At 40.1% G+C, this 17,125-nt stretch overlaps 1 pseudogene; it reads left to right on the forward strand.

The window, feature by feature from the left end:
• On the forward strand, positions 15,064-16,286 carry Gm9149 (predicted gene 9149; annotated as a pseudogene).

The raw sequence follows: 17,125 nt of genomic DNA on the forward strand, positions 1-17,125 counted from the left end.
ATCTTCTGCACCTGAGATTTTCTCTTCTATCTCTTGTATTCTGTAGCTTATGCTCTCATCTATGGTTCCCGATTTCTTTCCGAGGCTTTCTATCTCTAGAGCTGTCCCACTTTGGCTTTTCTTTATTGTTTCTACTTCCCTTTTTAGGTCTTGGATGCTCTTGTTCAAATCTATCACCTGTTTAGTTGTGTTTTCCTGTAGCTCTTTAAGGGATGTTTTGTTTCCTCTATAAGGGCTTCTAACTCTTTAGCACTGTTCTCCTGTATTTCTTCAAGTGAGTTATTAATGCCCTTCTTGATGTCCTCTACCAGCATCATGATATATGATTTTAAATCCGAGTCTTATTTTTCAGGTGTGTTGTGGTATCCAGGAATGGCTGAGGTGGGAGTGCTGGGTTCTGATGATGGTGATTGGTGTTGGTTTCAGTTAGTTAGATTCTTATGTTTGCCTTTCACCATCTGTTTATCTCTGGCACTAGTTGTTAGAGATGTCTCTGGTTGGATCTTGTTCCTCCTATGATTCTGTTAGACTCTGTCAGCAGTCCTGGGAGCCCAGCTCTATCTCCTGACTGTCAGTGATCAGAGTACTCTCTGCAGACAAGCTCTCCCCTTGCATGGAAGGTGCACAGATGTATGCCTTCTTGGTGATGATGAATGTCCAAAACATGGACTGTCCCAGAAGATGTGATTGCTCTGCAGTCTGCATGCTCATCTGCACAGACTGCTCTCTGATGAACGTGGGACGCAAGATGGCTCTCTCACCAGTTCTGAATTTCAGAGCCCTCCATGGTGGACACCTCTCTTCTGTTGTGGAAAGTGTTCAGATATCTTGAGCTTAAAATAGGGTCTGTACCAGAATCTGTGTTGCTTCTGGAGTCTCCTTGCTCACCCTCTGCAGAGCTGACCTCTGCACATTGGTCTCTGAGGTACCCAGGACCTATGATGGTTCCATAACCTTCTCTGGCATTCAGAGTCCTCCTCTACTCTGGCATGGAAAGTGCCCAGATTTCTGGAGTCTGAAACGGGGTCTCTCCCAGAAGCTATGTCACTTCTGCCTGTCTCAGAAGCTATGTAGTTTTTGTAGTCCACATGCTAACCTATGCAGACAAGTCACTGAAGGACCCAGGAACCAAGATTACTCCCTCACCTGCTCTGGCAGTCAGAGCCCTCCTGGGTGGACACCTCTTCTCTGGCAGGAAAAGTAGCTGGATGTCTGGTACACAAAATGGGGTCTCTCCCAGAAGCTGTGTTGCTTTTTCCTGTCCCAGAAGTTCTGTCCCTTTTACAGTCAGCTCACACAGCCTTCGAAGAGCTGACTTGCACAGACTGGTCTCTGAGGGACCTTGGACCCATGATGGCTCACTCATTTGCTCCTGCAGTCAGAGTCCTTCCGGGAGGGCACCTCTCCTCTGGCAGGGAAAGTGACCAGATGTCTGGAACCCGAAAAGGGGTCTGTCCCAAAATCTGAGTTGCTACTGTACTCTACACTCTCACCTCACAGAATAGTCTCTGAGCGACCCAGGACCCAAAATGGCTCCCTCAACTGCTGTCTTAGTCAGAGACCTCTTGGGCAGTCACCTCTCCTCTAATCCTGAGCCTTCTATTCATTATGATACCAATGATCAAGACAGCTCAAAATCCCTAACAGCCAGCTGAGTTAACCTGGAGTATAGTGTCAACTCTTACTGGTGAGTAAGTATATTCTATCAATTCTTAAAGCTACTCCCCATACGACTCGTGACCAGACTTTGTGTTTCATAATTGTCAATTGGCAGCTGAATTGAGTACCTGGGATATTCCTGCAGACAACTTTAATGTTGTTGCTTTTAACTTTTGGAAACAGATTGCTTGCCTTCATACAAGATCACTGTTAGCAAGCTCACTATAAACCATAGCAGTTAATCTTCTCTAAGAGAAAATGCATTGAATACATATTCATATTTCCTTTGTGGGTTTGGTATAAATGTGAAAGACTGTGCTTTTGAAGGCTGGTAGCCAGCGAAGAATAGGAGTTTTCTTGTGTTTCTAGCAACCTAAACCAAAGACATACATCAAAATTTATGATTGTTATCCATTATGGGTAAGAAGGAGCAATAAGGACACAGATCTAAGGGAGGCATGTTCACTTAACCACTCTATAGCCTATTCGGGATTATGAAAAATAAGTAAATCTTGTGACCCTGTCCACCTAGTGATAACTGCTCATCTTTAATGAATCAAATGGGGGAATTATCATCTTCCCCCATTCTTGAGTAGGCTAAACAAACCCAGGATGGTTTTACAACTTAGCTGGAGTCATCTGGCCTTGCCACATTTGCAATTTCTTACAGGAGCTTTGAGGAGTTGACTGCCCACTGAGCTTGCTTTACAACTCAATCCAGATGAAACAAAGGATGGAGTCTGTAGGCTTTCCCTATATAAACAGAGAGTTGAAAATTAAACTTTGCTTTGATCAGAAATTTTGTCTTGGCTTTATCTTTCTCTCACACCAGTTCTTTTTCTTTTATAGTCACCCTTTCAGGTAACCCAGCTAATCCATGAATGCTTGACAGCTAAAGACAAGGAGAAGGAGTTAGCCCTCATGCCAGGAAAAGTATAGCTGTCATAGCTGAGACATAAAGGACAGAGAGTAAGCCAACATGAAAGAGCTGGGTAAGAGCAGCCCAGGAGGCTAACCAACTGGGTCTACAGAAACAGAAATGAAATATAGATTTTACTAATAAATTGATAATATAGGAGGAGTGTGTTAGCCATGCAGAGGTTTGGAAGTGGTCCAGCCATTGAGCAGATTAAGGCATGTTAAAATAGAAAGCCCTGTGTGTGTGTGTGTGTGTGTGTGTGTGTGTGTGTGTGTGTGTGTGTGTGTGTTTCATTAGGGAATCTAGAACATTGGGAAAGTTACCAAAGAAATCCTGTTTCTGCTGCCACTGTATTGGGTCAATTAGAGAAAAAATTAACTGGCAATAGCTGCTGCCACCACCATATCTAAAGCTGCTGCCACCATAACCAATGGTTTTGTTATGGAAGAAATTAATTGACAATAGCAAAATGAGATGGGGTGCCTTTGTGCCTGATGAAATTTCATTGGAGGGTGGTGTCATAGTCAGCTTCAGGTGTCAATTTAATACAATGTAGAATCACCTAAGAAGGGTGGACATCAGCAGAGGTTCTGCCAGGAGTAACCATACAGGTTCCAAATAAAATAAAATAAAATAAAATAAAATAAAATAAAATAAAATAAAATAAAATAAAACAAAATAAAGTAAAATAAAATAAAATAAAATAAAATCTGGCCCATTTATGTATTATATTTTTCAGAATTTGAAAAACTAAATTCTGTTGTTGTGTACCATTGATGCATATTCAGGGTTTCAATGAGTAACTCCTTTGGGTTCTGAGAAGGCTGAATCTGTAATTATACATTACAGCATGTAAGGCTATTGTGAAAGTGCCTGTACAAGAAAGACTGACAAATATCCCCAATAAGATGAAGCAATTCTTTGCTTATTAAAATATAAAGCATAATTGCCAGTTTACCATACAATCATAGAGGGCAAGCAGTTGTAGAAAGATCTTATCACATCTTAATGAATTATTATAAAACAAAAGGTAAGAATAAAGTCCCTCAGAGACAGAACATATATTGCTTTCTCAAATATAAAATTTTCAAAATTAATGAGAAAGAAACAACAGTACCCAAGAGACAATGAATTATAAAAAATGGTGGAATTAAATCATTCTATATGCTATAAAGATATGTTAACATCAGAATGAAATTCCTCAAAATTTTTTCATCAGGGACACACATGTCTTTATATATCTTCGGAAAATGAAAAGATGCGGATGCCAGCAAAACTCATAAAGATGAGAACTGAGCATTGGAGGTCTCCTGAAAACCTTGGGAACTAAACCAAAAAAGAATGTATTTCATTGCAAATGTCTGTGTTCATAATTTCCTCCTAAATGCAGCTCAATTTAGCCCTGTGTATCCTTGTCCACCTTTGCAAAATCAACCATGATACTGATTTATACAAATGGGAAAGAATCTTCAGAAAGCAGTAGAAAATAGCAAATGATACTTGTATATTGATGGATATTGACAGGAGTTGAACTAGAATCCCCTGAATTTCTTGGTGGCCTTAAATGAAGGAAACCATATTATCTGCCTATGAACATCAAATTACTTTATGTTTTGGTTATTACACACACACACAAACACACACAAATAAACACACAAAAACATGCACACACATTTGTGTATATTTATGTGTATGTGCATGTGTATATGTATGTGTATAAATATATGATTTAATTCTTATTATTTGTTTTAAATATAATGCTATTATATTAAATATAAAATAAATTGTAATATATTTTACTACATACATATATTTAACATCACATGCTATTTAACTCTTGGGATAGAAATGTAGCTAAATGGATAAAGTGCTTGCTGAGCTTTGTGAGACCCTGGATTTGATGCTCTGCAGTGCACAAAACTATGATGTTGGTGATACACACCAGAATAATCAGCACTTAGAGGTGTAAAAAGGAAGATAGGAAATTCAAAGTCATCCTTAGCCACATAGTAATTTTGAGGCCACCCTGTGCTGGAGCAACTTGTCTTTAAAAAAAAAGTAATTCTTAGAAAGCTCAGTCTGTGAATTTAAGGAGATGGCTTTGTGGTTAAGGGAATAGGCTGATCATTCAGAGGACTCAGGTTGAATCCCAGCTCCTACATGGCAGCTAACACCCTGCTGTGAAAAAGTTGATATAATACATCATAATACAAACTAATAAATAATACACATTTTTTACTCTCTCTGTCCATGGGATGTAGGCTGCTATTGGTCCATGAGGGTAAATGGTGCAGATGTGACAAACTGAGGTGTTCAGAAGACTAGTGCTAGTGTTTGGTAGTAGAAAAATACCAGGACCAACTGCCAGGTAATAGATCAATACTAATTGGCATGATTTACAGATTCCATAGTTTTAGAAGAGAGGGGGTAGAGATATCCAGCATGGGCAAATGTCATTGGCAGATGGCAAAGGCACTGAAATACCTCATAGCATGGGGAGTAATTTCAGGAATCTCAGCTGCTACGTGAATGGATTCTTATCAGAAGGAAGTTGTACTTACAATCTTAACCATGGCTATGTGGAATTGGCCATGCATGTAGATGTTTGGGTGAAGTTCAAATTTCCAAGACAAAGGTCAGAAAATGAAAAGCCACTCCAATGAAGGGAGTCCTCCATCTTGCACTGAGCCCCAGAAAGCTAGCCCAAAATTGGTATACTTTGTTCTTATTTAGCAAAGCAACATATATCAATCCAATTATAGCTCCAGAATTTGATGGCCTCTCTTTTATTCCATAGTCCACAAGCATCAAACGGTGCACACACATACATGCTGGGGAAACACCTGTACACAAAAATAATTTGATAAAAAATAATAAAGAAATATTCCAACACATACTTTAGAAATCAGTTAATTGCTAAAGAAATTTATTAGACAGATAAAATAGCTTACCAGATTCAGTGTGATCTGTAGTTTCACTCATTTTCTGCAAATGAGATAATTTTCTCATTCATGGTTTAAAGAAGTCTATTGTATATGAAGGTCATGTTTTAACAGTGCATAAATCAGACTCAGAATGACAAATACTGAATGAGTTCGCTCAGGTATGGACCCTTGACATTGCAAACACTCTCTCTCTCTCTCTCTCTCTCACACACACACACACACACACACACACACACACACACAGAGAGAGAGAGAGAGAGAAATGTAGAAAAACTTCAGGAGACTAGGCTCTGGAAAGTGTTGAGAGAAGCAAACAATAGGTAAATATTTTCCAAACATGTGCGATTGTTGAGTGTAAATGCAAGTTGCCATGGTAGAGGGGGTGATAAGTGTTTCTGTTAGCATAGGCAGGTATCCTGGCATTGGGAAGCCTAGGAGCCATAGGCAAAATGTATACCAGTGGAAAGGTATCCTGAAACATGGAAGGTCAAGAACCACATAGCTTTGAAAGGGTGGAGGGAGGGAGAAGCTGGACGGGAGGTTATGCCACTTTATACAGCTCCTGTAGTACATATAGCTCCTGCAGTGGTGTTTCTTGAAAGCTGGAACCTAAGTTTGTATATTGATTCAAATTTTTATTAGACATTTTCATTATTTACATCTCCAATGCTATCCCAAAAGTCCCCTATACCCTTCCCTGACCCTTCTCTCCTACCCACCCAGTTCCTCCTCTTGGCCCTGGTGTTCCTCTGTACTGTGATATATATAAATTTTGCAAGACAAAGGGGCCTCTCATCCCAATGATGGCTGACTAGGCCATCTTCTTCTACATATGCAGCTAGAGTCACAAGCTCTGGGGGTACTTGTTAGTTCATATTGTTGTTCCAACTACAGGGTTTCAGACTCCTTCATCTCCTTGGGTATTTTCTCAAGCTCCTTCATTGGAGGTCCAGTGTTCCATTCAATACATGACTGTGAGCAATCACTTCTGTATTAGCAAGGCTCTGGCATAGCCTAACAAGAGACAGCTATATCAGGGGTCTTTCAGCAAAATCTTGCTGGCATATACAATAGAGTCTGTATTTGGTTGCTGATTATGAGATGGATTTCCAGTAGGGGCAGTCTCTTGATGGCCCATCCTTTGGTCTCAGCTACAAACTTTGTCTTTGTATCTCCTTCCATGAGTATTTTGTTCCGCATTAAAAGGGGGGGGGGTGAAGCATCCACATATTGGTCTTCCTTGTTCTTGAGTTTCATGTGTTTTGCAAATTGTATCTTGGATATTCTAAATTTCTGGACAAATATCCATTTATCTGTGAATGCATATCATTCGAGTTCTTTTGTGAATGGGTTAACTCAGTCAGGATGATACCCTCTAGATCCATCCATTTACCTAGGAATTTTATGAATTCACTGTTTTTAATAGCTGAGTAGTACTCCACTGTGTAAAATTTCAACATATTCTGTGTCCATTCCTCTGTTGAGGGACATCTGGTTTCTGGTATTATAAATAAGGCTGCTTTGAACTTAGTGGAGCATGTGTTCCTATCATCCATTGGACCATCTTGTGGGTATATGCCCAAAAGAGATATTGCTGGATCCTCTGGTAGTACAATGACTAATTATCTGAGGAACCACAGACTGATTTCCAGAATGGTTGTACAAGCTTGCAATCCCACCAACATTGGAGGAATGGTCCTCTTTCTCCACATCCTCGCCAGCATCTGATGTCACCTGAATTTTTGATTTTAGCCATTCTGACTAGTGTGAGGTGGAATCTCAGGGTTGTTTTGATTTGCATTTCCCTGATGATTAAGGATGTTGAACATTTATTCAGGTGATTCTTAGCCATTCCATATACCTCAGTTGAGAATTCTTTGTTTATTCTGTGCCCCATTTTTTAAATGGGGTTATTTGATTTTCTGAAGTCTACATTCTTGTGTTATTTGTATACATTGGAAATTAGTCTCCTATCAGGTTTAGGATTGGTAGAAATCCTTTCCAAATCTGTTGGTGGCCTTTTTGTCTTATTGACAGTGTCTTTTGCCTTACAGAAGCTTTGCAATTTTACGAGGTCCCATTTGTTGATTCTCAATCTTACACCACAAGACATTGCTGTTCTGTTCAGGAATTTTTCTCCTGTGCTCATATCTTGCGGCTTTTCCCGGCTTTCTCCTCTATAAATTTCAGTGTCTCTGGCTTTATGTGGAGGTCTTTGATCCACTTAGACTTGAACTTTGACAAGAAGACAAGAATAGATCAATTAGAATTCTACATGATAACCACTAGTTGTGCCAACACCATTTGTTGAAAATGTTGTCTTTTTTCCCACTGGATGGCTTTTGTTTCCTTGTCAAAGAACAAGTGACCTTAGGTGTGTAGATTCATTTCTGGATCTTCAATTGTGTTTCATTGATCTAGCTGTCTGTTGCTGGACTAGTACTGTGCAGTATTTTTTTTTATCACAATTGCTCTGTAATACTGCTTAATATCAGGTGTGGTGATTCCCCCACAGGTTCTTTTTATTGTTGAGACTGGTTTTTGCTATCCTAGGTTTTTTTTTTTATTTTAGATGAATTTCAAAATGGCCGTTTCTAACTCAGTGAATAATTGAGTTGCAGTTTTGATGGGGCGTGCATTAAATGTGTAGATTGCTTTCTGCAGGATAGCAATTTTGACTATATTAATCCTGCCAATCCATGAGCATAGGAGATCTTTCCATCTTCTGAGATCTTCTTCAATTTATTTCTTCAGAAATTTGAACTTGTTATCATACAGATATTTCACTTCCTTAGTTAGAGTCCGACCAAAATATCTTATATTATTTGTGACTATTGTGAAGGGTGTTGTTTCTCTAATTTTTTCTCAGTCTGTTTATCCTTTGTGTAGAGAAAAGTCATTGATTTGTTTGAGTTAATGTTATATCCAGCTACGTCACGAAGCTGTTCATCAGATTTAGAAGCTATCCTGTGGAAATATAAGGGCCACATACATAAACGATCATATCATCTGCAAAGAATGATATTTTGACTTCTTCCTTTCTGATTTGTATCCCACTTGATTTCCTGTTGTGGAATTGCTCTGGCTGGGACTTCAAGTACAATATTTTATAGATAGAGAGGGCATGGGCAGCCTTCTCTAATCACTGATTTTAGTGGGATTGCTTCGAGTTTCTCTCCATTAGTTGGATGTTGGCTACTGGTTTGTTGTATATTACTTTTATTATGTTTAGGTTGGGCCTTGAATTCCTGAACTTCCAAAGACTATATCATGAAATTCCGTTGGAATTTGTAAAATGCTTTCTCAACATGTAATGAGATGATCATGTGGTTTTTGTTTTTAGTTTGTTTATATAGTGTATTATGTTGATGGATTTCTGTATGTTAAACCATCACTACATATGTGGGATGAAGCCTTCTTGATCATGACAGATGAGCATTTTGATGCCTTTTTGGATTTGGTTTCCGAGGATTTTATTGAGTGTTTGTGCATCACATCTCATAAGGGAAATTGGTCTAAAGTTCTTTCTTTTTTGGGTCTATATGTGGTTTTGTTATCATAGTAATTGTGGCTTCATATAATGAATTGGGTAGAGTATTTTCTGTTTCTATTTTGTGGAACAGTTTGAGGACAATTGGGATTAGATCTTCCTTGAAGGTGTGATAGAACTCTGCACTAAACACATCTGGTACTGGGCTTTTTTTTTTTTTTTTTTTTTTTTTTTTTTTTTTGGTTGGGAGACTAAAAATGAGTGCTTTAATTTCTTTAGCAGACGTGAGACCATTTAGATCATTATTCTGATCATGATTTAACTTTGGTACTTGGTATCTGTCTAGAAAATTTTTCATTTCATCCATGTTTTCCAATTTTGTTGAGTATAACTTTTGTAGTATGATCTGATGATGTTTTGAATTTCCTCAGGTTCTGTTGTTGTATCTCCCTTTTCATTTCTGATTTTGTTAAATAAGATACTCTCCCAGTGCCCTCTAGTTAGTCTGGCTAAGAGTTTACCTATCTTGTTGATTTTGTCGAAGAACCAGCTCCTGGTTTGGTTGATTCTTTGAGCAGTTCTTTTTGTTTTCACCAGTTTGATATCAGCTCTGAGGTTGATTATTTCCTGCCATCTATTCCTCTTGGGTGAATTGTTTTCCTTTCATTCGAGAGCTTTTAGGTGAACAGTCAAGGTTTTAGCATATGATCTCTCCATTTTCTTTTTGGCATCCCTCACAGCTATGAAATTTCCTCTCAGGGTGGCTTTAATTGTTTCCCATAAGAATTGTTATGTTGTGGCCTCATTTTCATTAGACTCTAAAAAGTCTTTAATCTCTTTCTTTACTTCTGCGTTGACCTAGGGATCATTGAGTAGAGTGTTATTCAGCTTCCACGTTGGCATTCTATTATTTATGATGTTATTGGAGATCAGCCTTACTCTATGGAAATCTGATAGGGTGCATGGGATAATTTCAATATTTTTGGATCTGTTGAGGCCTCTTTTGTGACCAATTATATGGTCAATATTGGAGGAGGTACTGAGAAGAAGGTATATCTGTTTGTTTTAGGATAAAATGTTCTAGATATCTGTTAAATCCATGTCTTTCATGAATTTTGTTAGTTTCCATTTGTCTCTGTCTAGTTTCTGTTTCCAGGATCTGCCGAATGTTGAGAGTATGGTGTTGAAGTCTCCCATTATTATTGTGTGAGTTGAAATGTGTTCTTTGAGCTTTACTAAAGTTTCTTGTAAATGTACTGCCCTTGCATTTGGAGCACAGACATTCAGAATTGAGACTTTATCTAGGAATATTATAACTTTGATGAGCATAAAGTTCCCCTCCTTGTCTTTTTTGATAACTTTGGGTTGGAAGTCGATTTTATTCGATGTTAGAATGGCTACTCCTGCTTGTTTCTTCGGACCATTTCCTAGGAAAATTGTTTTCCATCCTTTTACTATTAGATAGTATGTGTATTTGTCCCTGAGTTTGGTGTCCCGTATGCAGCATAATGTTGGGTCCTTTTTATATAGCCAATGTTTTAGTCTATGTCTTTTTACTGGGGAATTGAGTCCATTGGTATTAAGAGATATTAAGGAAAAGTTTATTGCTTCTTGTTATTTTTGTTGTAAGTGTTGGGGTTCTGATCTTATGGCTGTCTTCTTTTAGGATTGTTGAAGGATTATTTTCTTGCTTTCTCTAGGCTGTAATTTCCATCCTTGTATTGTAGTTTTCTCTGTATTACCCTTTGAAGGGCTGGATTGGTGGAAAGATATTGTGTGAATTTGGTTTTGGCATGGAATACTTTGGTTTCCCCATCTATGTAATTGAGTTTTGATGGGTATAGTAGCCTGGTTTCACATTTGTGTTCTCTTAGAGTCTGTATAACATCTGTCCAGGATCATGTAGATTTTGTAGTCTCAGATGAGAAGTCTGGTGTAATTCTAATAGGTTTGCCTTTTTATGTTGCTTGACTCTTTTCCCTTACTGTTTTTAATACTCTGTCTTTATTTACTGTATTTATTGTTCTGATTATTATGTGTCAGGAGGAATTTCTCTTCGGTTCCAGTCTATTTGGAGTTCTGTAGGATTTTTTTATGTTCATGGGCATCTCTTTTTTTAGGTTTGGGAAGTTTATTTCTATAATATTGTTGAAGATATTTGCTGGCCCTTTAAGTTGAAAATCTTCATTCTCATCTACTCCTATTACCCATAGGTTTTGTTTTCTCATTATGACCTGGAATTCCTGAATGTTTTGAGTTAGGATGTTTTTGCATTTTGCATCTTCCTTGATTCTTTTGCCCATGTTCTCTATGGAGTCTTCTGTACCTGAGATTCTCTCTTCCATCTCTTGTATTCTGTTGCTGATCCTCAAATCTATGGTTCATGATTTCTTTCCTTGGGTTTCTATCTCCAGAGTTGTCTCACGTTTGGGTTTCTTTATTGTTTCTACTTCCCTTTTTAAGTCTTGGATGGTTTTGTTCAATTCCATGTCCTGTTTGATTGTGATTTCCTATAATTCTTTAAGGACTTGTAATTATTTAATAGTGTTCTCCTGTATTTCTTTAAGTGAATTGTTAATGCCTTTATCTTTAATCAGGATCATGAGATATGATTTTGTATCCGAGTCTTGATTTTCAGATGTGTTGGGGTATCCAGGACTGGCTGAGGTGGGAGTGCTGGGTTCTGATGATGGTGAGTGATCTGGTTTCTGTTAGTAAGATGCTTACATTTGCCTTTGGCCATCTGGTAATCTCTGGCATTAGTTTTTAGAATTGTCTCTGGTTGGAGCTTGTTCCTCCTGTGATTCTGTTAGCCTCTGTCAGCAGTCCTGGGAGCCCAGTTCTCCCCTGAGTCTCAGTGGTCAGTGTATTCTCTGCTGGCAAGCTCTCTTCTTGGAGGGAATGTGCACAGAGGTCTGGCATTCAGACCTGCCTTCTGGCTGAAGATGAATGCCTGAAACAGGGCCTGTATCAGAAGATGTGTTGCCAAATTAGTCTGCCAGCTTACCTGCACAGATTGTACTCTGTGAGACCAGGGACACCTGATGGCTCCCTCACCTGCTCTGACAGTCAGTGCCCTCCCTGTCAGACAGCTCTCCTCTGTTGGGGAAGGTTACCAGATGTCTTGAGCCTGAAATGGGATCTGTCCCAGAAGCTGTGTCACTTCTGCAGACCACTTGCTCACCCTCTACAGTCTGAGACCTGATCTGGGCAGTTTGTTCTCCAAGGGACCCAGGACCCAAGATGGCTCCCTCACATGCTCAGGCAGTCAGAGACCTCCAAGACAGCTAGCTCTCCTCTGGCAGAAAAGGTGTCTGGATATCTGGAGTGTAAAACCAGGTCTGTCCCAGAAGCTGTGTGCTTCTGCCTGTCCCAGAAGCTGTGTCACTTCTGTAGTCTGTACTCTCCCCTGAGCAGAGTGGTCTCTGAGGGACTCCAAACACATGATTGAGACTTGAAGTCTTTATCTTAAATATCTTTCACCTACTTAATTAGAGTCACTCAAACATATTTTATATTATTTGTGTCTATTGTGTATGGCGTTGTTTCCCTAATTTCTTTCTCATCCTGTTTGTCCATTGTGTAGAGAAAGGCCATTGATTTGTTTGCGTTTATTTTATATCCAGTTACTGCACTGAAGCTGTTTATCAGGTTAGGAGTTCTGTGGTGTAATTTTTAGGGTCACATATATACTACCGTATCATCTACAAAGAGTGATATTTTGACTTCTTCCTTTCCAATTTGTATCCCCTTGGTCTCCTGTTGTTGTCTAATTGTTCTGGCTAGGACTTCAAGTACTATATTGCATAGGTAGGAAGAAAGTGGGCAGCCTTCTCTAGCCCCTGGTTTTATTGGGATTGCTTTGAGTTTCTCTCCATTTAGTTTGATGTTGCCTACTCACTTGCTGTATATTGCATTTATTATGTTTAGGTAAGGGCATTGAATTCCTGAACTTCCGAAGACGTTTCTCATGAAGTTGTTTTGGATTTTGTCAAATTCTATCTCAGCATCTAACAAGATGATCATGTGGTTTTTGTCTTTCAGTCTGTTTGTATAGTGGATTATATTGACTGGTTTCTATATATATTAAACCATCTGTGCATGCCTGGGATGAAGCCTTCTTGATCATGATGGATGATCATTTTGATGTCTTTTTCGATTCAGTTTTCAAGAATTTTATTGAGTATTTTTGCATCGCTGTTCATAATGGAAATTGGTCTGAAGTCCTCTTTCTTTGTTGGGTCTATATGTGGTTCCGTTATCAGAAAAGTTATCATCTATACCTATTTTCCGTAGGTTTGGTCTTCTCATTGTGTCTTGGATTTCCTGGATGTTTTGAATTAGGGTCATTTTGGATTTTGCATTTTCTTTGTTGTGTCCATACTTTCTATGTAATCTTCTGCACCTGAGATTCTCGCTTCCATCTCTTGTATTCTGTTGCTGATGACCACATCTATGGTTCGTGATTTCATTCCTAGAATTTCTATATACAGAGTTGTCTCCCTTTGGGTTCTCTTCATTGTTTCTACATCCATTTTTAGATCTTGGGTGGTTTGGTTCAATTCCATTACCTGTTTTGTTGTGTTTTCCTATAACTCTTTAAGGGATATTTGTTTTTCCTTTTTTGAGTACTTCTACTTGTTTAGCAGTGTATTCCTGTAATTTTTTAAGAGCTTACACCTGTTTCGCAGTTTCTCCTGTAATCTTTAATGAGTTTATAATGCTCTCCTTAAAAACCTCCACGACTGTTAGGAGATATGATTTCAAATCCTAGTCTTGCTTTTCATGTGTATTAGAGTATTCAGGACTAACTATAGTGGGGTACTGGGTTCTGATGATGCCCATTGTTCTTGATTTCTGTTAGTAATATTCATATGCTTGCCTTTCGCCATATTGTAATCTCTGGTGTTAGAAGATATAGCTGTCTCTGGCTGAAGCTTTTTCCTCCTTTGATTCTGTTAGCCTGTTTCAGCCATCCTGGTAGTCCAACTCTCACCTGAGTCATAGTGGTCAGAGCACTCTCTGCAGTCAAGCTCTCCTTATGCAGGGCAGGTGTCCAGAAGTCTGGAGCTCCGATCTACTTCCTGAGTCCCATGATGCCTAGGTTTTTGGTGTGCTAGGGGTCCTGTGGTGTGGAGAGTCCTCTGGGTCCTCGGCTCCCTCCACTGGGTTCAGAGAAGATGGCTGGGCTGGCCCAAACCAGAATGAATCCCAGCCTCTGGTAGTTCGGGGCTCCTTTGTCCCTCTTCCTGCTGGCACAAGACACTATGGGATTCTTTGATGCTGATGTTCAGTTCCACTCACCCATGATTCTGAGATCCTGGGTTGCTAGGGGTCCTGCAGAGTGGAGAGACCTCTGGGTTCCGCAGATCCCGCCGGGTTCAGTAATGTTCATTTACCTGCCATGCAACCATTCACACCAGCATGGGTTTATAGGTTATTTTACCATTATAGTACAATCTAATGTGTTATTTACTTTGTTTGTCAAATTGTTTCATATTTTTTTCATTAGGAGCTTTCTTAATGCTTACTGATGCCAGTTTTCACAGACATTTGTAGGTGTGTGTTCATGTGTTTGTGTGCTTGTTTCTGTGTGACTGTGTATAGACAGAGGTATCAAGCTGTGTATGTGTGTGTGTGTGTGTGTGTGTGTGTGTGTGTGGAAGGTTAAATGACAATTTAGAGAAGTTACTTCTCTTCTTCTACCAGGTGGGTTCTGAAATTTGAACTCAGGTGTTCACCTTCAATCAGTGCACCTTTAATCACTGCACTATCTCAACAGTCTTCAACTAATTATTTGAGACCAGGTCTGTTATTGAACAATTTATTCTCTGATTTGTTAATAAAAACTGATATACCAAAGGCTGGGTAGAATCAAAAACAAGGATGCACTTCCATCAGCCATGGGAGAGTAGGAAAAAGAAAAAGAGAATTCAGCTACCAGGAAAGGGTCTTAAGAAGACACCATGGGAAAACACCTGGAGCAGAGACAGCCAGATCTCTGCTCCTCACTATTCCAGAGACAGCTGCATCTTCTTGTGTAGTGCCAGCCTTGTCCAGTAGACAAAATGGTGAAGGTCAGTGTGAACTGATTTGGCCATATTGGGTGCCTGGTCACCAGGGCTGCCATCTGCTCTCCACATGGCAAAGTGGAGGTTGTTGCCATCAACGACCTCTTCTTTGACCTCAACTACATGGTCTACATGTTCCAATATGACTTCACCCATGGCAAATTCAATGGAACAGTCAAGGCTGACAATGGGAAGCTTGTCATCAATTGGAAACCCATCACCATCTTCCAGGTGAGAGACCCCACTAACATCGAATAGGGTGAGGTCAGTGCTGAGTATGTCGTAGAGTCTACTGGTGTCTTCACCACCATGGAGAAGGCCAGAGCCCACTTGAAGGGTGGAGCCAAAAGGGTCATCATCTATGCCCCTTCTGCTGATGCCCCATGGTTGTGATGGGAGTGAACCATGAGAAATGTTACAACTCACTCAATATTGTCAGCAATGCATCCTGCACTACCAACTGCTTAGCCTCCCTGGCCAAGGTCATTCATGACAACTTTGGTATCATGTAAGAGCTCATGACCACAGTCCATGCCATCACTGCAACTCAGAAGACTGTGGATTTCCCTTCTGGAAAGCTGTGGCATGATGGCCTTGGGGCTGCCCAGAACAACGTCTCTGCATCCACTGGTGCTGCCAAGGCTGTGGGCAAGGTCATCCCAGAGCTGAATGGGAAGCTCACTGGCATGGCCTTCCGTGTTCCTACCCACAATGTGTCCATCGTGTATCTGATGTGCTGCCTGAAGAAACATGCCAAGTATGATGACATCAAGAAGGTGCTGAAGCAGGCATCTGAGGGCCCACTGAAGGGCGTCTTGGGCTACACTGAGGACCAGGTTGTCTCCTGTGATTTCAACAGCAACTCCCACTCTTCCATATTCAATGCCAGGGCTGGAATTGGCCTCAATGACAACTTTGTCAAGATCATTTCCTGGTATGACAATGAATATGGCTACAGCAACAGGGTAGTGGACCTCATTGCCTACATGGCCTCCAAGGTGTAAGAAACCCTGGACCACCCACCACAGCAAGGACACTGAGAGCAAGAGAGAGGCCCTCGGTTGCTGAGGAGTCCCTATCCCAACTTGGCCCCCAACACTGAGCATCTCCATCACAATTTTCACCCCTGTCCCCCATAACAGGAGGGGCCTAGGGAGCCCTCCCTACTATCTTGAATTCTATCAATAAAGTTTGCTGCACCCCCCCCCAAGTATCTTGGGGAATGTTGTTGGAAGTTAGGCAGTTTAGCTTAAATAATTAGAGCAGATTAATGGCTTCCCACTTTTTCTGCTATAATGCTTGATTAGATAAATAGAATGGCCTCTGTATCATTTATTCAGAAGATAGCCAAGATATACATGAAACAGCTCCTTTTAAAATTGCATTAACAAAAAGCCCAGATTCCTTAGTTCTGAAGAATTCAATAATTCTCTTATTTAACCATGAACTTATCTCCTAGCCCAAGGGCAGATCTCCACATTCCTGCCAGGGTCACCACAACAGTATGGGGAATATTCACAGGTAAGGGGTCCTGCCTCACAGTCACCTGCTTCGCAGTCCCTTTCACCTACCTCCCATTCACGTGTCTCACAGTCACCTATATCACAGGTCCTGTCACCTGCCTTACAGTCACCTGCCTCACAGTTAGTCACCTGCCTCAGACTCACTGTCATCAACCTCACAGTTATCTTCATCACAGTTCCTGTCACTTGCCTCACATTTAGTCACATTCCTCACATTTAGTTACCTTTCTCACAGGTAGTTACCTGCCTCCCAGTTAGTAACCTGCATCATTACCACCAACCTTTATGACTGTTCTGATTCATACCCAACACAATGTGTGTCTCTTGCACCCCTGGTCCCTTGCCAAACATCATTCTAACCCATATATTTGATAAATCCTCATCTGTCATTGTGACAGCCATCTCATTCTGAGAGATAAGTCCAGTGTTATTAAGTGGACCACCCACTTCCTTACACTTAGCACCACTGCCACAATTCTCTGAATGTTTCCTTCCCTAAGAATAACCAACTTATACTT

The sequence above is a fragment of the Mus musculus genome, chromosome 7 (genome assembly GCF_000001635.26).
Source record: "Mus musculus strain C57BL/6J chromosome 7, GRCm38.p6 C57BL/6J".
NCBI classification, from domain to species: Eukaryota; Metazoa; Chordata; class Mammalia; order Rodentia; family Muridae; genus Mus; species Mus musculus.